Genomic DNA, 24,299 nt, shown 5'->3' on the forward strand with positions numbered 1-24,299 from the left:
TGTAAAGAACTCACTGTATCAAGAAGGAAAAGTTAAAGGAATTTTTAACACTAAATGTTTGTTGAACTGAACTACACGTTTAAAGCACACCTCTTAATTCCGTAGCTTCTTTGATCTTTCATTTTTTGAAAAAAGGAAATATTCAGGCCAACAATACTTGTCCTATTGGCTTTGGAGCCCTTGGAACCGCAGTTTCGGTTTCTGACATATCTGTCAAGTAAGTGGGACTAATAAACTTTTTAAAGCATTCAGCTATTAACAGGGCAAAACCAATAGACAGAATGATGGCTTATCACCATTGCCAGATCCTGCCCTGGCGGGGTAGCTCAGATGGTTAGAGTGTCCTCCCGATACACCGAGGTTGTGGGTTTGCTCCGGGTCAGGGCACATACAAGAATCAACCAATCGATGCATAAATAAGTGAATTCAAAACATTGATGTTTCTCCTTTTTCTCTAACTCTAAAATCAATAATTTTTTTAAAAATTCTAAAACGAAACTAAAAAAGAAAATAGGCAATTCCGTTCCCCACTGTTTTCAAGCTGGAACAAACTGGAGACCTGGGTTCATATGAATGAGGAGGGGCAGTTCACTGGGGAGTGAGGGATAATCCACAGCCTAGCACCTGGGAACCATGTGAGAATAACAGAAGGACATTGACGAGTGACATTATCAACAGTAAGTCCTGAAAACCATTTTCTTTCTCACTGATCATCAGTGAATTGATGCCAGCATAGAATCTCCTTGTCCGAATATGTTACACTCTGCTGCTCGTCTAAGGGATTCCCCCTGATAGTCAAATGTTGGGCTGTATGAAATTCCATGTCGGGGGGTCGAGCATCGTCTGAGGCTTGGCAGAGGGGAGAGGCAGATGCATACCCATAATATTCATTCCTGTGGGGCTGCAGCAGTGGCAGGGGCGTCACTAGTCAACCAACTGAGCAGCAAGTAGCAGCTGCTGTCCTCAAGAACTAGCAGAATATCAAGGGCTCAGCGTTGAGCTCTGTGACTGGCAAGGTGGATATTTTGGGGCAGCGCAGTCTTGGGAAGTGGGCGTCTATGCTGTTGGGCCATTTGGCCTCTCTCTTGCCACCACAGCCTTTCCACCCACGTGCCCATCGTTCCAGTTCTGGGCTGGTGACCAAGCAGATCGTCAGCAGTGCACCAATGCTCCTGTCGGCAAATAGGCACAAAAGATCTTTTTTGGTAATGGAAATACTCTAAAACCGCATTATGGGATGTTCGCACACAAAAGAGCCACCTACTATGGAAGGTCTGCATGTGGCGGTCCTTGGGGCACACGGCCATGAGGCGCAGGTCGCCTCAGCTCAGCACAAGGTCTGTGGGCACCGGGCCTTGGCGCTCCGCCAGCTCCAGCGTCTCCTAGATCTTGTCCAGCTCCCTGTGGCAGCAGCTGGGCACAGCTCCCGCATCCTGAGGGCCCGAGGCGGGGAGCGTTGCCCGCAAACCCCTCGAGCAGAGGATCCCAGCTCCATGAGCAGAGGCTGGGCTGAGGGCTCAGCTCCCGCCAACGTAAACGGAGCCACCTCCTCTTGAGAGGCCTGCAGTCTAACTCACTTCCGGTCTCAAATCTCGCGAGAGAGGTTCCCTCCTCCATGATCCCAAAGAGCTTTCAGGAGGACTCGGGTCTCCAAGTCTCAGCAGTGGAAAGATAAGAAAAGTCGCAACCACCAGAGTAAAAAAAGAAGTCCTCAGAAATAGAGCTTTAGTTTGATAAAATTAAACCAAACTAAGGAGGTGAGCAGGTGCGATTGGTGATACCCCAGGAGGAAGCTCTCACGGTGAAGATAAATGCCTGAAAGTAAATTAGAAATTTACAAAGATGTTTAAAGAATAAAAAAGGAAAGGTACTTTTAAAATAAACATTAAAATCACTGAGGATTTAAAAAGTATCCCCCTTAAGAGTTTCTGAAATTACCAGAGTAGCTGTTTGTGTGTGTGTGTGTGTGTGTGTGTGTGTGTGTGTGTGTTTGTGTCTGTTTAAGGGTCCAGGGACTCTTCACCCTCCCGGCAGAGGGTCGTTGGCGCAACTGGAGAGGACTCACGAGAGCGCAGAGCGGGCAGAGCCTCGAGGAGGGGGCACCAGGCGCCCACTGAGCGGCCCAGAGGGACACAGCCAACAAGCAGAACACCTCTGACAAAACCCAGTCAAGAGAAGTAACCTAATCCGGACCACACAGAGGACAGTTCATCCTTCTCTGCTCATTTTTATTCGTTGTATTATTGAATTTATTGTGCTCACAGTGGTTAACAAAATTGTGCAGGTTTCAGGTGCACAATTCCATAAGACATCACCGCCCACTGTACTGTGGGTTCAACACCCTGACGCTCCCACTGCCATTTATCTCTCCATCCCCTTCTTCATCTCCCTCCTCCCCCATCACCGCACATTTGTCCATGTCCATGAGTTTTCCTTTTTGTCTTTTGTCCTCATTCCCTCCATCCACAACCCAGCCACCACCCACACACAGCTCTCAGCCTGCTTTCTCCGAGTCTGTCACTCTTTTGCTTGTTAGTGATTTGGTCCTTAGATTGCACATATGAGTGAAATCATAGGATACTTGGAGAGAAGTAACCTAATCAAGATAACACCGAGAATAGTGACTCCATCCCTGCTCATCTCTAAAAACTAGGTAAACAATATTCTAGAAACAGATTCCAGAATTATTTCAAAATGAAGCAGGTGTATGCAGAACAATGGCAATCAGACGACACCAGAGACGTTGTTGAGATATAAATCCATTGAAAGACATTGTAGCCCGGCCGTGGCTCAGCGGTAGAGCATCGACCTAGGATCCAGGAGATCGGGGTTCGATTCCCGGTCAGGGCACATGCCCGGGTTGCGGGCTAGGCAGCCGATCAGTGACTCTCTCAGCATTGATGTTTCTATCTCTCTCTCTCCCCCTCCTTTCCTCTCTCTGAAATCAATAAAGATATGTTTAACAAATCAATCAATCAATAAAGACATTGTACCCAGAGTGTTTTATGGCTGAAGACATTGTACCCAGAGTGTTTTATGGCCAATTTCATTCAACTTTACAGGGAAGAGTTTTCATGATACTTATATTGATCAAGAGGGTTAAAAAATAAGATGCAAATCTAATATTTTCAATTATTTTTTGATATTTTACTTTCCTTTTGAATTGGACTTTTTAAATATATCAGAATCCATGCTTTTTACAATATTGCTAAGTTTAACTTTTTCCATTTAAGTTTTAATCTACATGAGTTATCTTTTCTGGATCTTTTTTCTCCCATGTAACAAATATTGAGGGCTAACTTACTTAAAGTTACATGAGCAAGAGACAGGCCCAACAGCATAGACGCTCACTTCCCAAGACTGCTCTAGCTCCTCTGCCTCTGAATGTCCAACTTGTCAGCAACAGAGCTCAACACTGAGCCCTTGATATGATGCTAGTTCTTGAGGACACCAGCTGGCTACTTGGTGTTCTTTCACAAGCCTGGATGGCATAGCCTACTGTTTGCCCACCAGGCTATATGGCATAGTCTGTTGCTCACAGGCTACAAACCTGTACAGCAGGTTACTATACAAAATAACATGAGATTAAATCAAGCACAAGGAAAAGTGAGGCAATCAAGAGACTTGGTAGAGTTGTGTGAGGCTGCTCCCGCTGTAACACTGCATACTCTTTTATAACAAACCTTTGTTCTTATAGAAGTAGGAGGAGTACACTCTAAGAAACTATAGTATGGTAAATCCATAAGCCAGACAGTAGTCATTTATTAGTAGCCCCAGCCGTGCAAAGGCCACACGGAATGGACTGCAGCTGGGAACACAAGCTAACCTAGCCAGATGAGGGAGTGAACTGTGCAAATACGGAGCAGAAACTGGGCAATGGCTTTGATCTTAGCCCTGCTGAAGACACAATGGGACTTCTTCCATGGCTAGAGAGGGGGAGATGGGACCTTAAAACTCGGTGGTTTAATTCCACAGATGGGAAGCTTTCCACGATCACACCTCCCACGGGGCCTCAGGAAATTCTTTTTCCCTTGGCACCTCAGGAAGCCCACTTCCACCATGAAGTAGGGACACAGAGCACCCCACCAATAACACTGACATAGTCTCAAGCTATCTATTCTTTGAGACTACTTACATGGTCTCAAAGTATCTTTCCAAAAGATTCTTATTGTAACAAAGAGATAGCAGGCTGACACCACATTAACAGAGTGATCAAAGGTGATATCACTAGGCCTAGACAAATCACACCCTGTGCGTTCTGATATGACACATATTATCTTTATGGTATTTCTACCAAAAACACATAACCTGAATCTAACCTTGAAAAACAGCAGGCAAATAGAAATTGAGAAAGATTGTGAAAAATAACTGGCTCCTTTTTTAAATAAATATGATGGTCATGAAACATGAGGACAGACTGAGAAATTTTAAAAATTAAAGGAGACTGAAGATTTAGGATAACTGAATGCAATGTGGTGCTGTCAAGGACATTATTAGGTCAACTGGCAAAATTTGAATAAGTTCTGTAAATTAGATAGTATTGTATCAGTATTAATTTTCTGATTTTGATCATTTTACTCTGGCTATATAAGGCAATTCCTTTTATATGAAACCCACTGAAATTATAAATATATATAAAGTTCTCTGCCCACTATGTAATTCTGGGGCTAGAAGCTGAGAGGAACTGCATGTCTAAGTGACCCTTTGCCAGCTGAAGTCTGGATTAGGTTTTGCAAATGAGAAACACTTTTGTGAGTTGTTAAGCAAACAAAAAAGACAGTTTCCAAGGCTGAAAGTCATTTTCAAAGAAAGTTTATTTGTCCATTGCTAGCACAAATTACAGTTACACTAAGAGAAAAAAATAGATGCTTATTTCAGCCCCTGCCCCACCCCCACCCCCACCCCCACCCCCTTTTCCCTTTTTCTAAAAAGACACATACACCCAGCAGTGTCTTCAGGTGGTGTGGGACCTGAGCTGTTTTCCCCAAGCCCGGCAAAAAGCCGGGTCCTCTGCTCAGCCCGGCTCTGGGGCAGCATCACCAGTTACAGATCTTGTGTTTGCCAGGGGTCCTATTGCTGACGTCATCCTTCTCTGGGCGCTGAGATTTCTTTCCATTGCCCACGTCCCGTGGGACATCTTGCAAAATAATTTCTTCGACGTCACTCTCATCAGAAAGCTGCATGAGATAAAGGGAAGAAGAAAATGCAGGATGGCCACGGGGATAAGATGGGGGCTTGGAAGAAAGTAGGGAGACACTGCTCCTCAAGCTCCTTGGAAAGAACTATGGCAGATCAGGCTGCTCTTGCTTTGGGCTGTGGATGCTCTTTCACAATGTGGGGAAAGGAAGGGATGTCTTTTCAATGCTTTGGACTCATTAAGAACACACAAGAGCTGCACAACAAACCCAACGGATTATATAGAGTAAAAGCCAAGGGTCGGGGGATGGATGCTACCAAGAACCAAGCAGTGACTGCCCACAACTTCTGAATGGCAGGGCGACAGCATTGGCCATCCAGGGAGCCCCTCTTCTGCCTGAGAAAGTGACAGGATGTGGGAGCTCTTCATGCCTGGGGGGCGGAGGGCAGTGAGGAGGCTCTGGTGATGGTGGAGAAAGATGAGCATCTGAGCTCTAAACATTACGCAGGCTCAAGCCTGAGAGACACAAGGCCATCAGGACATTCTCCGTGAGAGGAATGGCCTTGAATATTTAGAACAAAGTGTCTAAATCCTCCCACTGTATGCTGTCGCCCACTGTGATGTGTCTGATGCCACTGCAATACCCGCCCCGTGGGAAGAAGTCCACCGGCCCGGGGCCTGTGTGGGGTCCTCAAGAGTGAAGGAAGGGGGGGGCCCCTGTGGGATGAGCCAGAGGGAGAAGAGACCAGCTACCGAGGAAGGCAGGCAGCGAGTCTGGGCCAGGCTCCATCAGAGGCAGGAAAGGGGAGAAACAACCTACCGAGGAGCTGCTTGTGTCATAAACCAAAAGGTTTTCTATTGTTAACATGGACACAGGAAGCACTTGAAAGCGGCCCTGTCTGCACAGTGAGGTCAGTTCCAGCGTCCCGCTGGGGCCAAGGCTGACACTCGCTGGACCCTCCCGCAGGCCCACCCCACGCCCCCAGACTTGGAGCTGGTCCTTTAGGGAACTGCAGGGCAACCTGCCAGAGTCCCGCACCCTACCTGAGGCTTCCCTTCCGTCGGGGCAGCCTGCGGTGGCGCGACGCCGGGCAGGGGCACACTGGCCCCTTCTGCAACCTTCTTCGCCTGCTCCCACTCCTCCCGGCTCATCACCAGCACTCGCCTCACTGCAAGGCAACCAGAGGGAAAAGCCCAGGGAGTGAAGGCCGCGACCTTCTGTGAGGTCCAGGCTCCAGTGCGGACAGAGGGAGTCCAGAGAGGGTCAAAGGCAGAGGAAGGGCGACCGAAAAGACCAGGGCGAGGAGAGGGAGAAGCCCCCGGCGACCTGTGCCTCAGGGAGAGGCCTTGGGCATCCCGACAATGTAGCCGCACCTCACAGCCCGGCTGGGCGGGTGGCTCAGGGAGCCCCTTCCTTTGGCCTCGCTCAGCTGGGACAAGAACTGCAAGACAGACGGGCAGGCACCCCCTCCCTCACCACGTCACTGAGACAGGGAGGGATCTAGATGGGACTCAGCACAGGAGGGCTGCAGGCCAGACGTGCTCTCTGCACACTCCATGCAGGAAGGGAGCTGAGCAGTGACGTGCCTTATCTATGGCTCCCGGTGACCTGGCAAATGAGGTGCATGTCCAGGCCTCAGGAATGACCAAGAAGGAGGGAGCTAAGCTCGGCTTCCTAGGAGTCAAATGTCTGAGCGCAGGATAGACTCTTGGATCTACAAAAGCCCTTGGCTCCCTGATTCAATCCTTCAGGGAATATTTCAGTGCTTACAATGTACCAGGCCAAGTTCCTCACCCCTCAGTCATCATCTTCTCCAGATACCACATTTTACAACAGAGGAACAGAAACCCTTCACACAAGGACAAGTAGGAAAGTAAGAAGTGACAGAGCCCGAACTGGACCTGAGGACCCCTCAGACCATCAGCACTTCTCTAAAGACTCAGTCTGGTGGATTCTGATGGACCAGCAGGCCTGAAATAAGCTGTGGACTGGATGAACTTGTGCGGGATCCGTTAACAGCATGGGCTTGCAGACGGCACAGGCCTAGGCTCACATGCCAGGGCAGCCACAGGCTGGCTTTGGAAAGACACAACTGTCTGTTTCATATTCTTTAAGTCAGCCTGGGCTAGAAAATGCAACTGAAGCCAGAAGCGAATGAACTTTCCCCTGGTAGTTTTTAGAAAATCTTAAAAGAATTGGAGTTGATTTAGTTGTTTTGAGAAGAAAATGCTCAATTTGTCATTGTAACCTGTTAGATAGAAAGTGACAACTTTAATGGATGCATTCATTTCAGTTAACCATAACGCTTAGCTTCATTTTTGTGATGCTGTTTAAACCAACGAGCTAAATTTCTAAGTTTCTTTGCTGAAAAGGAAAAAGAAGTTTCCTTTAATACCAAAAGGAGTAATGTGGCCCAAAGATGACCTGGGGAGATCCGAGGAAGCCTGCTGGGAGGGTTCATTGTCAATCTCTGAGGCTGTCATCCTCTGTCTCAAGGTTGGCAGGGTAAGCACACCTTCCCCTATTCTTTTGTTACAAAATCTTATGTTTGGTAGACTATGTGTTACAGGAAACTAGATTTGTCAAAATGTTCATTGTGGCTGAACCTAGTGGAAACTGTGGTGATAGTTAACCCGGTGACCATAAGCCCTTGGTCTGGCGCTAATGAACTCAAGCAGCGTAAGAGGCCGTGCGGATACACTTCCTGCTGGGCAATGGCTAAAGGCAGTTCTTTCTGGGAAAAAAGTATTCTACAAATAACAAAACACACAATAACTCCAGCACATTAGCTTCAAAGACATAACCCAGCATCAATTCTCCATGACACAGTTCTGTGATCTTGAACGAGTAACTGAAGGTCTCAGAGGCTTAGCTTCCACATCTGTAAGGGTGGGTGCAGTTATGCAGACGCCTTACCTCATGGCCTGGGGGAGGGAATCCCTGCTCTACCCCCAGGGTTAGCCAAGCTTAAGAGGGACACCCTCTCAGTGTGTCCCTACACTTTCTTACCCTCTCCTACCCACAGAACTAGCCAAGCAGAGTCACTGCAACACCCCCTGGGCCATGTTTCAGCTGGGAGAGGTTCAGGAATGCTGACTTCCTTTTTCTCTCAGACCCTCTCCCCCCACCAGTGACTGGGTTTGGAAAGCAGCTGGACTGTCCCCACAGCTGCCTGTTTAAGCCACCAGCTTAGGGTCTTTTCTGCAGACCCAGACCATGGCAAATATGGGCAAGATCTGGATTTGGCAGACTGCAAATCCAGAGGGAGGCCCCACCTGGCCTCAGGAACCAATCCAGCTCTGTCAGGAAGCTGATGCCTTAGGCATCACTGGGCCCAGTCACCAATAACAGAGCAAGGCTTTGATCTCAGTGTACCTGGTCACCTTGTTTAGTCACTGTCAGTTCAGTACCTGGAAGAGGAGAGGTAGGAGTGGGCTCCCCACAACCTCCAAGAGTTGAACAATTCAATGACTAAACAAGGGCTACGATAAACGACACTCAAATTCTATCTTGCTCCCCATATCTCTGCCATTCCCGGAATGGGAAAGGAGGACTGTTCTCCCCAAGGCACAGTAATGAGCTGTCCAATCAGAAAACCCAAAGGAACTCAAAGGGCATTTCTAGGACCTGGAGGAATCTGGGCTGCAGAAGGGCTACCCCACTGGTCCAGACCACTCACCAGTATAAGGCCGGGTACGTGAGCCGTTGTAAGGAGCCCGGGAGCTCCCCTCCAAAGGATCTTTGTCTGACAATTCCCAGTTGTCCTCTGACTGGGGTCGTAACCTGGCTGGAGCTCGTGGACGCTTGGGAGCTGCACGCTGCCCAGAATCTCTCTTCAAGTTCCGTTCAGAACTGAATGGGACCACAGTGACATGGAGGAGGAGAGATGAAGCATGGAAAGGAAAACTTTAAAAGGCACTCTTCACTACTTACAAGCATGTTAGGTTTTCCCAGAGCCTTCCCACTCCCTCCCTTGGGCCCAGGAGGCAGCCAGAAGTCTCCCTAGAGTGTAGCAGCCAAGCCAGCTCCTCTCTTTGGACATGAGGACCCATCCTTCCAGTGTGGCAACCTGGGCTTGGGGAAGAGGTGAGTCAGGAGAGTGGACGTTTGTCTTGCTGGGAGCAAAGGACCTCAGTCTCTTTTGGGAGCTCCGGTAGGACCCTACCTGAGGTATCTCCAATTCATTGCCCCCCAACCACCTCAGCCCCTCACTTGTCTCTGCCCCTCTCCTTCCTGGAGAAGCCTGTGGGGAGCCCAGAACAGAGCTGCCTGAGGCCCGGAGCCGAACCACAAACCCAGTGACAGTGCAGAGTCAGCGGCTCACCTGATCAATGGCCCTTGAGAATCTCGGGTCCTGAAATTGCCCTCGGCTCTAGTGGTCACCCTAAGGGTGGGCACCTGGGCACGGCCAGGGTCATTGATGCCATAGTAATGTGGAATTAGGATGGGGGGTTCTCCCAGGTTGGATGGCAATGCCTTGTGTTGGGTCGAGGTCTTTGACTGAACCTCTTTGTTGACCAGAAGGCTCTCTCGGCATTTGACTAGAAACAAAGACAAAAATGAGGTTCAGTGAATGCCCATCTGGGTTCTCACGCCAGAGCGGATACGGAAAGAGGCCCCGACACACCGGAAATGGATAGGTTACTCTGTTTTAAGATTCCACAGTAGCCAGCTTAGTAATGTGCTTCACGTCTGGCCAGATTCAGGGCAGGGACCCAAGTATTATCAGAGACCAGGAGAGTGGCTGGTATTCCAGGGCCATGTCATCATTCCAGGAGACGCATAGGAGTCAGCAGATCTAAAGAGGAGCCCAGTGGGTCTGCCACTCACTCCCTTACTCTCCACCTCCCCCCACACATTATCCACACCCCTTCCTCAGCTTTCCAGGAAGACCCTGTTGTCACCAGAAGTCCCCAGAGGACCACATGGGCCATGAAGATCCACACTTTCTTCCTGGGACTAGGCCTGTGGCTTCAGTGCTAAAGGCAGGCAGTTAGGCACAGCCCTCATTTTCCAATGGCATCAGGACTCATTGGAGAGAGAGGGATCCAAAATCAGAATTTCTCTTTCACAGAGAGAGGAGATAAAGCTCATCACAGGGAGTTGGTGCAAAGACTGTTGACGAAGCCTATGTGGACTGAGTAACAGTGTACAATGACTTTCTTACTGTATGTGGTTCAGGGTCAAACGCTGAAAGACACTGATCTCAGAGAGCTCGGTTACTCAGAACGGACCTTCCAGGAAAGTGTGAAGTGAAGAGAAGGGGAAGACAAACGTGCTGAGAGGAATTAATAACAATAAAAGCTGCAGTGCGAGGCACAGACACCAGCTGAGCACTTTACCTACAATGTCCTTTAGCCCAGACGCCTTCAGAGAGGACTGTTTCCCAACTTTACTGAGGCCTCCAGAGATTCAGAGCCTCGATCAAGGCCCACGATTCCATGGAAGCGAGAGGCAGATACAAACCCAGGATGTTGGTCGCCCCAAATCTAGGCCTCTTGCCACTGCCTTTCTACATCCCACAGCTTTGCCCCAAAACAAAAGCAGCACAGTGTGAGCAGAGACAGGAGGTGAGCATTTATACAGCTCCGCGTGGTCCCTAGAGAGAGGGCTTGTGGGCAAGTGCTGGCAAGGAGGTCTACAAAGTGCTATGAAAACAGTGTCACCTCACAGTGACCTGCGGTTGAGAAGGCAGGACCTCAGGACTAGGGAAGGGAAGAGAGGTTGGGTTGGGGGGTGGACTCTCACTCTTGCTTCAGGACTACAGGGCCAGGGCTGCAGGCGAGGGTGGCACCTGGAATAGCAGGACGCCTTTCCCTTCTCTTGGAAGCGGGGACTAGGAGGGGCTTCCATCACCTTCCCTAACTGCCTGTCCCCTCTCTCCTCAGAGCTCCCACCACCCTGTATTTGGCTCCATCCCATCACTAGTCCCCACTGGTTTCCTAGCTAAGGTGGCAGGTCCTGGCACACATCAACCTCAGTAAACAGCACTCAATGAATGAGTGGAATGAGTGAGCATTAGAGGCACAGGGCTGAGAACTTAAATTGAAGTGTGAAAGGCGGCTTAGCAACCAGGACTAATACCCTTCTTCCGCGATTTCTGTGCAAGACTAACAACTGTCCTTTCCTTAGAAACGTTAAGGCCAAAAATTTGAACTCCACAGGACAGAGTTTCCCCTATTTGGATACAATTTTACCATCTTCGCCTACCAACTGTTGTGTTATCTTTTTGACACTTTTACATAAGATGTCATCCCTTTTACACATAAAACACCCATTTTGTACTTGTCCAAGTAAATGTCCGTGAGCTTACGGATGGCTGTTAGCACTGGGGAGGCTCCTGAAATTAGGAAGACAAGTTCCCTTGCTCCTGAAGTTCCTTGAGGACAGAGACTGGACGGTCCTTGCCCACCTACTTGAATCTTCCACAAGAACCACCCGGCCTTCCCTTGTAGTGAGCCTCAGGGGCAAAGAAGCAGCTGAGATCCCAGGCAAGGAACAGGGCTGAGCTAAGGAAGGATTCGTCCTCAGGCAGAACTGGCCCAGCCACTCACCAACCCCTGGTCAGAACAGAGTGTCCATTGACTGCTGTTCGCCTCTGCCTGCAGCCCAGCTCCCAGGCCTGGGTCACAGAGCCAGGCACCCAGGGAGCTGCTCCCTCTGAGCACGAAGTTCACCCGCAGTCAGAGTCAGCAAAGCTGTGCAGAGCTAAGCTGCCCAGGAAAGAGCAGATCTCAGCAGGACAGTTCCGCTGCCCACAAGCTCTGGCTGGCTCTCCTCTGCATCCATCAGGGATCCAGGTGCCCACCCCACCCCACCCCAGCCCTGACTCTGTTTCCCCCACAGAAATCTTCAGACTGAGTCACCGTGAGGACCCAACCATCTCACCCTTACAGCCACCCACCTCATGTGCAAACAAAGCCAGGCCCTCCCAGGTGACAGCCCCTGGGCAAGCCCTCTCCCCAGCTTACCTGAAACCTTCCTCCCTGGCTGGGGCACTGAGGCCTTGTTCTGTTCCTCCTCCTCTCCGCCGGGGGCTTTCCTGACCAGCTTTTCCCTTGGACTCAGAAAACGAGGAGACTTCTCTTCCCTCCTCACCGGCTGTATCTTCTCGTGGTAACTCAGAGTCACAGTGGGCATTACCCTCGCATCCTAGAGAGACAGAAGATCCCCTTTGGAGACAGGGCTCCCCTGCAGCCCCTTCCCTAAGCCTCTAAACCTGCTGCTGGCCCGGGAGCCACTGTGGTCAGAGCCAGGTGCTCTGAGGGCCAGGGGGAGATGAGTGTCAGAGCAGGGCCAGCAGCAGCTTCACCCGCTGCTGAAAGTGCGCTGGTTTAGGGCCTGGGAGACCCGCAAAACTCGCACAGCAAGAGGACAGAAAGGGACTGTGCACAATGCCCCAACCAGAGCGCCGGGGCTCAGCCGGGCCGTGCTTTTCCACCAGCAGACTGAATCCAGCACCGGAGACCCTGCCTTGCTCCTTTTTGTCCCCCAGGCACTATCCTTATGCCAGACACCTTGTCCTCTGTGACTAACAACGTTTGAAAAACTGCTGCGAAAAACAAATGCCAGGTCCCCTCTGAGACCTACTGAAAGCTGCTTGGGCTTTTCACATCTACCCAGAGCCCGCGGGTCCTCCGGCTTGGGAGGCATCTAAGTCCAGCATGAGCGTTCATTCAAGGTTAGAGAGAAATGTTCTAATGAAGCCTGAACTTAGGACCAGCGTCAGCTTCAGCAGGAGCTGAAAAGAGTCAAAGATTAGAGCAGAGTCACTAAAGTAAACTAGGAGCCCGTTTTTGTTCTCATCTTAGTCCACACAGATAGAATTTTCAAGGATGGGATGCCTGGCTCCTTTAGTGACCAGGTGTGCTTTTATTAAATAACAGATTCCATTGCTGCCTTTAACGCTAATATGCATGCTCTGGTTAAACACGGGCACGAGGGAGCGACAGCACTCAAATCCCAATTTGTACCACACAGAGCTTTCAGGCCCTGCTCATCCACAGCCACCTGCTGAGTGTGTGTGGCCACGGGTGCCACCGATGATGGACACTTAGCCCAAGGGACACCCAGAGGCCAGACTGAGCCAATTCAATTTCCTTTGTCAGAAACAGAGACCCAGAAGAAAGTAACCAATGAGTAGAGAGCACGGAGAGGTCAGGAAACAGGGGGCACCTCAAGTGGCCATTGGAGGAAACAGAGCAAAGCGACCACACTGCCACCGAGACCTGGGGGCAGAAGCCTCGTGGGTTTATATTCCTAGACACCAAAGGTGCCCCTGCTTGAACAAATAAGACGAACAAGCTTAGAATGTAAGGAACGATCGTGCCTTGTCAGTTTAAGAACTTGCTTTCTTTACCCCCTTGCTTACCCTTCTGTCTGGAATGGTGTGATGCAGAGCTCGCTTGATTCGCTTCAGCAAGTTGCGTTTTCCCTTCGGAGCTTCCAGAACTTTCTCCCGTTCGTCCAAGGAGTCCTCCAGCTCTGCAGCACACGGCAATCAACAAGGTCAGTCTGGTGCCCGGAACCTGTGTTCCCACAGCCCCACAGCACCCACCTGGCTCATGCTCACCCTGTGTGCTTGGGCTCCCGCCCATGAGCTCAGGTACACTGTCCCAGTGTCCATCCCTGGGTCACAAATTGTTGTTTCTGTTCCTGGGCACCACCACCGCAGACCCCTGCCCACATTCAGGATTCCCTTCCCTTCCAGTCTGGACCTCTGAGATCTGGGCTCACTCCAGATCCCAGAAAAAACTCGGGGCTCCAGGGTTTTGTCAGGCACTTGAGTCCTGGCAGCAGCTTGTTCCCTGACTCCATTCTGATCCCAGATCCCGGGCCCTGTCACTGCCAGCTCCAGCCTAATACTGGCGCCACCTGACGCCCTCTTCCCAGAGCTATGTCAAATTCTGTCCCCTTTAAGGGGATAAAATAGTGCACAGGATAGACGGGTCCATGCTCTCTTCAACTTTACTGTTCAGATCAGGTGCTCTCCCTCCAGTTGCAGTAACATCTGGATCACAGGGTTCAAAAGCCACATACATTCCCTGGCCCCACCCTCCAGAGTCTGGTTCCATAGGTCTGGGGAAGGGCTCTGCAATCTCCATTTTAACTTGCCCAGATGATGCTGATAGAGGTGAGCCACAGAACACACCTTAAGAAGTACCGACCCAGAATGTAACACAATTAGGAATTACAAGGAAAATGCTGCCAAGGGCCTATCCAGGGTGAGACAGGGAGCACGGAGAACAGCTCTTCTGGTCCAGTGCGGAGAGAGAGGGGAGACCCTCCAGTTAGAGCTGGACCAGCCCTTTGATGCACTCAAGGGACATTTACTGACAAGTAACATGGGTGTGAACAGGCCAGTGCTGGGTGCCGGGGACACAGAAGAAAACACTCAAGAAAGTCACAGTGGAGGGTGGTCAACTCCAACTTGGCTGTATGTCTGAATCACCTGGGCCCCATCCCAAGCTAATTTCATCAGAGTCTCTGAGGGTGGGCCCCGGGCCTTAATATTTATTTTGTAAACTCCCAGATCTTCTAGCAAACAGCCAAGCCTGAGAACCAACTGTTCTGGAGCAACGGTTCTCCCCGTGTGAGCCACAAAACCGGCTGCACCTGGCAACTCACTAGAAACACAGATTCTCAGATCCCGCTCCAGCCCGACTGAGCAGAGGTGGAGCCCAGCAGCCTGGGAGTCGGAAGACCTCCTTCTCACTGCACACCCCTCTGCCTTCAGGCCCTAGTTCCCTTCACCCAGGTTCAGGTGGCCAGGCACAATTAAGGAGCTACAATCTGACCAATGGAGAGGGCTGCAAATCTGTTCTCAGCCTTGGACACCGGGGAAGAAAATGAGGGCCTGCCTCCCTTGGAAGAGCCCTTCTCCATGTCCACAGCCTTCGGGCCCCCACAGCTCCCTGAGGAGAAGGAGGATTTAGTGCCTCCAATGCCCGGGACCCATGTGAGACTTAGAGAAAAGGTGGGACTGCATGTGGGCGCTAGTCGGAAAAAGTGAGCCCTCTAGTCATCTTTCCCAGCAACAGGTGGGATGGAGCGGTGGTCACAACCACGGGATCTGGAGGCAGAAGGAGCAGAGTTGACAGGCCAGCCCTGCCCCTCTCTAGCTGAGCTCCCCTTGGCCAGTCCTTGAACCTCTCTCGGCGTCAGTGTCCTCACCTCCCAAATGAAGATGTTAATGCCCATCCCACATTGAAACCATGGGAATCCGGTAATGAGACCAGGAACCTGAAGTGCTTGGTGAAGCACATGGCACACATCCAGCCCCCACCCTGGGAAGCTCGGGGCCACAGGAACAGTGCCTCTCTGAACTGGCTGCAAGACTGGGAAAGAAATGTGGAGCCTCAAGGTAGGACATGGGAGGAGACTGTGGGATTGCCAGAAAAGGCAGAGGAGTAGCTCCAGGGATAGGACAGGGGAGGCAGGGTGGAGTAAAAGGGGCCAGTTTCATAAGCAGCTGGTCAAGGTCTCCAAGCAAGCGCACCGCCCTGTCTTATGGCCTGCCTTTACATGCTAGCACCTGCACTCCATTACACACTCACACACTCACGTGCACACAACCCCAGCACAGCAGAGCCCCCCCAAAACGAGTGATATTCCAAACCTGCCACAGTCACATAGGTTCGGGGTGAACTTGCTATACATTGGGAATAGGCAAAGGTCCATGGGCTAAACCACAGGCAAGGTGAATTAGAAAGAACGGGTTCATGGGCTCTGCTCCATCGATCACTTCCCCCAGGATCCTTTCCTTTTCCCACTTCTCCACCTCCCTGCAGAGAAGACCAGGCCAGGCAAGAAACCCTGCTGCTACAAGGAGGAGCCCTGTCTGCCCCAGAAGCAAAAGTCTTCTTACCCTCCCTCGCCCAGCCAGAGAGCCTGACCCCATACACCTTCACCCCCATCCTATATATCGAGTGGTGTGGGGCAGGAAAGAGAAGAAGCCAGGACAACCGCCAGGCATGACACAGACCATCCCATGCAGACTTACCCTCCTCCTTCCTGTGACACACCGTCTGGCTCTGCAAAGATGAAAACGAGAGCAGGTTACAGCCAGCAGGGACCTCTGCTCAAGGAGTCACTCTGCCTAGCACCGTGAAGAAGGGACAGCCACTGCTTCCACATGCCCCCCTTAGAACTGTAGGGCGCTCACAGTACACCTGCCCAAACCCACACACCTCCTGCCTTCCGTATGTGAGGGGATGGCACCGAGGCTGAATGGCAGCAATCTGAATGGAACCATGCTTTATTTTCCCATGGTGGGGAGGCAAGACTGGTTGAAGGTCGGAGCCCCATGGAAGCAGAGTGGGACAGGCACACAGTCAGTACTCTTGGTACAATGGGTGGAAACAGCCAGGGCCAGGTAGGTGCCCATCCTGTACTGTGGACATCTGAGCTGAGTGCCCCCTAGGTGGATGGAGGCATAATGGGGACAGTCACTGAATTATCTGCTCAAACCCCCTTTCCAGAAAGTGCTGCTTCTCCCTCTGTCCACGTGGACAGGGCAGCCACATGTGACAGTGTGGCCCCACGCCACAGCCAAAGCTGGCTGTCCGGGTCTGGGCAGAGAATCCTGGACTGCAAATGTGTGGAGGCAAGAGCTGTCGGCACCCCACTGCTCTTGGGTTGGGGTTTCTTGGTTTGTGTGTGTCCTTCTTTGTTTTGTCATGTGTAACACATAAGGAATGGAAGCTGGTCCTCAGAGTCACAATTGAAAACTAGAAGTAGATGTGGAGAAAGGAGCAAGACAGGCAGCAGAGGGAAGCTCCTGACCGTGTTCCTGTCTCTGGTCCCAGGTTCCTCCCACACCCAGCTGCTCCCTACCTGGAGCTCTGGGAGACGCCCTGTTGACAAACACAACGGATCCCCTCTCCTGCTTAATTTGAGTGGCTTCCTATTACCTTCTGGCTAATGGCTCATCCAACTCTTTCTTGCTTTGCTAACTCTATTCCAGGCACTATTAAAGAGATTACTCACCTCCTAGGCTTCCCTACAGCTATAGCTACCCATGAGACACAGCTGAGACCAACAGAATAGAAGCAGAAGTCTCAGGATTTGACCTTTTCATTAACTTTCCCACCTGGATATGCTTCTGATAGTTGGGGTCATGGCAGCCATCCTGCAACTATGAGCGTCAAACACGAGAAAACTAAACATTCGGAAGATGATAAAAAGAGACCCAGAGTCTGAGTTTCTGATGTATAATTTTGCTGCAAAATTGAGGCCAGCAACAGTCACCGCTATTGGTGTGACAATACAGAAATACAAAACACACCCTAGGGGTCTATTGTGCTCTGTTTAGCCAATACATTCCTAACTGAAATATTTACAAACATGGGTTCTGGTAACATAAGGAAGAAACCTCTGGACCAGACCACAATGGCCACAGCAGTGAAGAGCCTCGTGTTGTGGGGGTGAACAGTGAAAAGAAAAGCAGCGGGAAGAGGGTAGGAATGTTACCTGGGTGAGGCATGGCTGGGAGGACAGAAAAGCAGAAACAGCAAGGGGTGCAGGTACACAAAGAGGGGGCTAGACAGTGGCAGTGGGTGCTCAGCCCATGGAAGCCGTGTGCAGGGCGCTATCAGAACCATGGCGAGGACCTGAGGCCATGCGGGGGACATCTGGGGAAAGATGCCCTTCGGCAGGGACCTGGGGCTCAGAAGGGCAGGTGAGCCTGGATGGGGCAGAGAATCGTGAGCAGTAGGTGAAGAGGCACTGGGCCAGGTCTCGGAGACGGAGCTTAGTGAGTGCCTGTCATCACACGAGTGTATCTGACCACCGCATCAGAGGCTGTTAACTCATGAAAAGGCTGCTCGTTAAGAAATTATGTCTGAGAACACAGTGCACACAGGCTTTGCGTTCCCCTGCCAGGCTAGGGTTGATCTCACCCCTGGTACTATCCATGCCCTGTGTGGACTCCAGTAAGGCACTTGGCTTTTCCCGCCCTGTTCATAATCTGCCAAATGAATGATAAATAAATACATAAAGCCATAAAAGTACTGAAAGAAAACAGGAATTTTCTTCTAATCTCAAAATGGCCATAAACACAAGATTAATAATTTGAAAACTTTGACTACATAAACATTATTCAAAGTGTATGGACAAGGTCCTGTTAAACAGCATTGAAGGACCAATAGAAAACTGGAAAATGGCCACAACAGGACAACAGTTTGGGTTAATTTCCATGCCAGATGCGAACTCAGGAATTGGTAAGGAAATCAATAGAGAAACAGGCAAAAGATGTGAAACTAGGCAAAGGATGTGAACAGACTTCATAGAAAAAAAATGGCTTTTTTAATGTGCAGCTGGTGAAACGCCCAGCGGCGGAAACACTTTACTGCTGACTATTAGCCACGAAGCTCTCTCTCAACAACCTTGCAGAGGAGAGACAGAAGCACAGCATGGTTACTGACTGCCAAAGGCCCTTCCTTGACGTGGAGCTAATTACCGGTGACACAGACCACACATAACTGGACTGTGCTGACACATCCAGTGGTGACCAGGGCCACCTCCAACCAGCTCACGAGAGCAGATTGGACACAAATCTCCAATTCCATATTTGCTGACCTCAAGTGGTAGCATGAAGTCGGCCATGGTGGGACTATTGACACCACAGAAAGTAACAAATGCTGCAAATCAAAGATTTTCTACTTCCATAGAGCCAGGTGTGAAATACTTGCCACCTACCACAGGATCCATCCCACATATCTTCAAGTCCCATAGGTCGTCACACTTTCTAAGAGTTGTTTTGAACTGGGTTGGAGTAAAAGGAGGGCAAGGGATGGAATAGGAGACACGCTGTGTGCATTTTGAAAAGATCCCAGGCAAACGTGACACTGCACACACGCATATCAGCAGCCTCACTGAGCCCCCCAAGAACCCCATTCTATGCTGTCATGTGTTGGCGGAAGGTCTGAAAATATAGAACCTGATGTTTTTCAACTTTCCCAAAATCATAGAGCAAAAATGAGAGGCTTGTTTAGAAGCCAACATGGTTTTTGGTAGGTTCTAGGAAGAAAGGCCTGGGGGATCAGCTCACCTGAATTTCTATCTTCTCCTTTAGGGCCTGAAGCCCCTTCAGTGCCTGCTGGTGTTGCTCCTTGAAATCATCCTGCAGAGACCAGGGCATAATTTAATTTACATGGAGATCTAAACATGATTTTGTCTTTTACATCCTGAGCTGTGGCAGAGGACACACCTTACCCTCCCACAAACGCCAGCCTGCCCTCCTTAGATATCCCCACACCTGGAACATCCCCACGAGCCCATGTTCCCCTTCACCGGGGTCTCCTGAGAGCTCAGGCCGCGCACGGGACGAGCAGGTTCCAGGGGAGAGCGGAAGACAACCTGTCTTACAGTGCTTTTCACAGTCACTCTAACTGGAATCTTAACTGAGGTTTTCCCTCAGAATTTAAAAAACACACCAACAAAACAATTATCCAACTACTCTGAAAACTTTGTATCCAGTTTGGCTCCTATACTTTCATAAAAGTAAAATAATAAACTGTCGGGCGAGAGGAGACAGCAGTGAGACACAGGCATGAGCACGTAAGCAATCCTTGGGGGAAAGACAAAAACAAAAAGGGGTGTCCCAGTTCAGGAGAATGTGGCCCAAGTTCAAAGGAAAGCACCGACGGTAGAAGTCATGTCTTCATTTATCAACACTCAGAATTTGCTAACCGGAAGCAACCCTTTGACCCTTGATGAGGCGGATTCTGAACAACCCCAAATTCAAATCGATACCTGTCTACCGGTGTCCAGTGAGGCAGCGCCGTGTCGGGGAGGGAGGGCGCCGGGGAGTTTAGCTGAGCTCAGGAAGGGGGCCTGGGAGCTGGGGGTTAGGAGCATGAGGTCCCTATGGTGAAGCAGCATCTTACTTTCCACAAACCACCCCTGACCACTCTGGGGAAACGTTTAGGAGGGGAGGGGCGGGTCACTACAGAAAACTATAACCGCCCCTCCCCCCCAGAATTGTTAATACTGCATTATGGCAAATATTTTCTGAGAAACTTGTAGGGCCCCTTGTCCATGTAGGTCACCATGGAGACCCATAGAACATCCGTCTCAGAGTCCCCACTGTTTGGACTTGGAGTGGCCAAGTTTTACCTGAACCTTCATGTCCCTTGAGGCTGGAGATCATGCCTCTCCTGTCTTTCTATCCTCACAATGCCTGGCACTGTTGATGCTCAATAAACGTGTGCTGAGAGCATGAATGGTGAAGGAATAAATGAAGGAATGAGTGAGACAAGTTTATGTACTTTCATTTTATAAATATTTACTGAGAACCTCCTTTGGGCTGGGTTCTGAAGCTTTCAGAATAGGACCCATGCTTTGTCCTCGAAAAGCTGAGTGAACTGTAAGAAGTTAAAATTCACATTCAAGTGCCTTTCCAGGGTGCTGAATAATGCAGGAAAGTTCAACTCCCTGCTCTACTTCTGGCCTGACAGGTCTGGCAAAATAATGGCATTTTCCTTTCCAGACTGCCTAAAGTCATTTGCCACATCTGTGAAGATGCCCCCTGAGCTCGGCCTCCCAGCTCCTGGAGACCAGCCAGTACTTAGGCCTGTGGGACACATGTGCACCCCAGGTCTCCGGGGCTGCCCACAACCGAGCCTCCTGGCGTGTGTTCCCCATGCTCACCTGAGGCAGCCACTGCTTCTCCAACAGGGCTTTCAGCTCCTCTTTGGTTGAATTTATCTCAGACCGCAGTTCTTCCACTGCCTCCTCAATGGACTTTTCCTGTTCCTTCCCTTTTTTTGTGGGATCTGTGAAAATAGCGGGTGACCAGTTTAAGTGACAACGTCAGTAGAGTGTAGTTCCTACCCTACGTCGTCAATCACGCACCTCGGTCTGAGACAGCTTTGCCCCTTAAATTGCACATTGACCTTGGGCAATGACCTAACCTCTCTGACCCTCAGTTTCCCAAACTGGGAAATGGACATAATAATAGCACCTGACTCAGAGGGTTGTTGTGAGGATAAAATGGGAGAATGCAAAGTCCTAGCACAATGACTGGCATGATGCTTCATAACTGTGAACTGTTACCGTCATTTACAATAACTCTTTTGACTGTACTGACACATAGAAATGTGAATGCAAAACTCCTAGAGTAACTGAAGCACAATACGAACTAGCGTGTACACATTGATTATTAATACAAAGAACATACCTGTGTACCCTGACTGCAATCAGAGAGGAATTTAAAGTAATGAAAATAATTGTAGTTTTAAGGCCACATGTTTCAATAATATCATTTAAGCATATAGTTTTACATTTCAAGTGAAAGAAAGGCATCATGCATTATGAATGAACAGTTAGGCCAAGGTTGCTTTAAGTGTGTACTTCAAATTTTTTAAGTTAAAATCAGGTTCAGAATGAATTATAAAAGAACTTTCTAACTAAACCACATACTGATAGAGCGCTAAGGTTAAGGGTTAGTGCGAAAGACACCAATTGTACATTTGTTACTTTTTCAAGTATATTTAGGAACTATTCCAGAGATGACACTATTATTAAAATTCTAAGCCTTTCTTTGAAACAACATATAACTTTTCTCAGGCTGTACCTTTTCCAAACAACCAATTATTACATGCAGTAGAAATTGATTTGGGTTAATAAGTGATTTGAGGTGAGTATGGAATAGGAGAGCTGAGAAAGGAATCAAAACAGTCACGAACGTTAATGGAGCAACGTTGCTTTACAGACATTTCTTCCCTCTCCTTGCAGCACTTTGCATTAAGGAAATAAGAAGGGATATGCACAGAGAGTTACATACAAGAATGTTGATCATCGTGTGATTTATAGCAGGGACATTTTTGGGTAACCCACATATATTATGAAATAATTCAATTGAGAAATAAATTAGAATAGCCATTTGTTGGGATATTATTCAGCCACTAAATATGGTGTTTACAAACCTGATTTAATGACATTGGAAATGTGATATATTCATTGAAAATAAGCAAAGTCAATCCTGCATACAGTATACTTTATATATGCATACAGAAAATTAATGACAGAGAACACACCAAAATATTACCTGCAGGTGTATCGGCCATGACTTTTATTCTCTCTTTTCTACCTTCTTGCATTTAAGTTTTCTATATCAACAGCACCTTTTTTCAATTTTTTGATTGTGGCAAAATACATGTAATGTAAAGTTTGCCATCTACACTGTTTTTAAGTGTACAGTTCAGTGGTATTAAATACATTCATAATGTTGAGCAAACGATACCAACACCCATCCCCGTAACTCTTTTCCTCTTGTGAAACACAAACTCTATACCCATTAAACAAACTTCTCATTCCCCCTCCCACCAACCCCTGCTTTCCATTCTACTTTCTGTTTCTGTGAATTTGACTACACTCGGTACCTCATACAAGTAAAATCATTACAGTGTTTGTCCCTTTGTGACTGACTTGTTTCACTTAGCATAATGTCCTCCAGGTTCATCCATGTTTAGCAGATGCCCCAATTTCCTTTCTTTTTGAGGCTGAATAATATTCCATTGTATGTAGAGACCACATTTGGTTATCCATTCCTCTTTCAATGGACATTTGGGTTGCTTCCAAGTTTTAGCTACTGTAAATAATGCTGCTATAAACATGAGTATACAAATATCTTTAAAGAAATATCTTTTTATCAAAAATATTTAAGAAAAGGGAAAATTTGTTTTTCTTTAGAAGCCTCCAAGGCAGAAAGAACCAAGAGTAATTAAACATATAATAAATGTACAGTAACTAAGTAAATGGTGCTGTTTTGAAACTCTAAGTCTATTCTTTGAAAAGAAATTAAGATGAGGGAAAATAAGGAGATAGTTTTATTATGGGATTTTTCAATCTTTGTGTTATATTAATATTTTCATGCCTATATGCTATGTTTTAACAGCTATTTCTTACTGGACCTCAAAACGGGATATAAAGCATGCACATCTCTCTGTGGAGTAAACACAGAGCTTAACTAACCATTTTGGAATTTGAAATAAAAATACAGTGATAATGTCATAATGAGCTTATGTACAGAATAAAGTCAAAGACCTGGTCTGATTGCTCATTAATCCCCTTTATGCTCATTCCGGGTCCGAATCAGAGAACAGCAGATTCACAGAAGGCTGGGGGAAGGACCCTTCAAATTCACTCTGTCTAACTGCCCCACTCGTAGTGAGAGCCGCTGAGACTCAGAGGGGGAAGCGCTGGCGGCAACTGAAAGGGGCAAAGCTAAGACTGGCGCCTGCCCGTGTGACTGCCAGCTCCTTCTCCCTACGCACATGGTCGGAAACCCTCCCAGCCCATTGGGATCCCCCATGATGGGTGCTGGGATCATCCCACCCTCAACCGGAGGTGAGGCTGTGAGGGCAGCTCTGGTGATGTGCGTGCCCCCCACCCACTGAGCTCCAGTCAGGGCCCCCCCTTCCGCAGACTCAGAAGGGCCACCTGGACTCACCACCCTGCACCATACCTTCGTGCCTGCGCTGAATGTGGGTCCGGAGAAAGGTGGTGTTGGGGAACGACACATCACAATGATGACACTGCAGAGAGGAAGCATGGGAAGTGCAGGGTTAAATCACCTGAGTCCGCCTGGGACTCTCCCTGTATCCAAACTCCCGTTACTGGGGACCCCTGGGCTGCTTCAGATCCAAGAAGTTTCATTTACTGAGTAAGGAGTGATGGCCACCCCACCCCACCCCTACTGTATATGTAGCGTTGTAGGGAATATCTTCCAAGGTGTCACATTCCAAATTTCACACCCTTCCCCTCATCCCATCCTTCCCTGCTTCCCTGTTCCCACCCCCAGCAGGGCACTCAGAAACCAGGCAGCTAAAGTGGAACAGTCACCACTGCGTTCGGAATAAATCCAGCACTCTACCTCGACGTTCAGGCCCCTGGGACCGGGCTCTGTTAGCCTCTCCTGCCACGTGTCCTGCCCAAACCCCAGCTCAGGCAGGCCAAAGCCGTCACCCTGAGCACCCTTCTCACACTGCTGGTAACATTCCTCCACCAAGCTGTGCTGAGCGTTCAAGGCTCTTTTAAACACCACCTCAGGAAGACTGTGCTCTCACAGCCCCTCAGCCATTTATCTTAACACTTTCTACACCTATAAAGGACATCAGGTCATTTTGGGCAGTAGAGTAGCCACGCCCTCTTCCTCTG

General features: G+C 49.1%; 1 long non-coding RNA gene across 7 annotated transcripts in view; it reads left to right on the top strand.

Moving 5' to 3' along the window:
- LOC308567470 overlaps positions 1-24,299 on the top strand; it is a 132,449-nt gene that overhangs the window by 14,798 nt on the left and 93,352 nt on the right. For 3 of the 7 annotated variants that reach the window (XR_014000307.1, XR_014000309.1, XR_014000310.1), the window contains exon 2: positions 13,537-13,646. The exons of 2 other annotated variants lie outside the window; for them this stretch is intronic. This is a non-coding gene — a long non-coding RNA (uncharacterized lncRNA). Of the gene's footprint in view, positions 1-13,536; positions 13,647-14,670; positions 14,727-19,212; positions 23,205-24,299 lie in introns of those variants that run through there. 2 more of the 7 variants (XR_014000306.1, XR_014000308.1) reach the window with 2 other exon arrangements.

The sequence above is a fragment of the Miniopterus schreibersii genome, assembly GCF_964146895.1.
Source record: "Miniopterus schreibersii genome assembly, chromosome: 15".
Taxonomy (NCBI): Eukaryota; Metazoa; Chordata; class Mammalia; order Chiroptera; family Miniopteridae; genus Miniopterus; species Miniopterus schreibersii.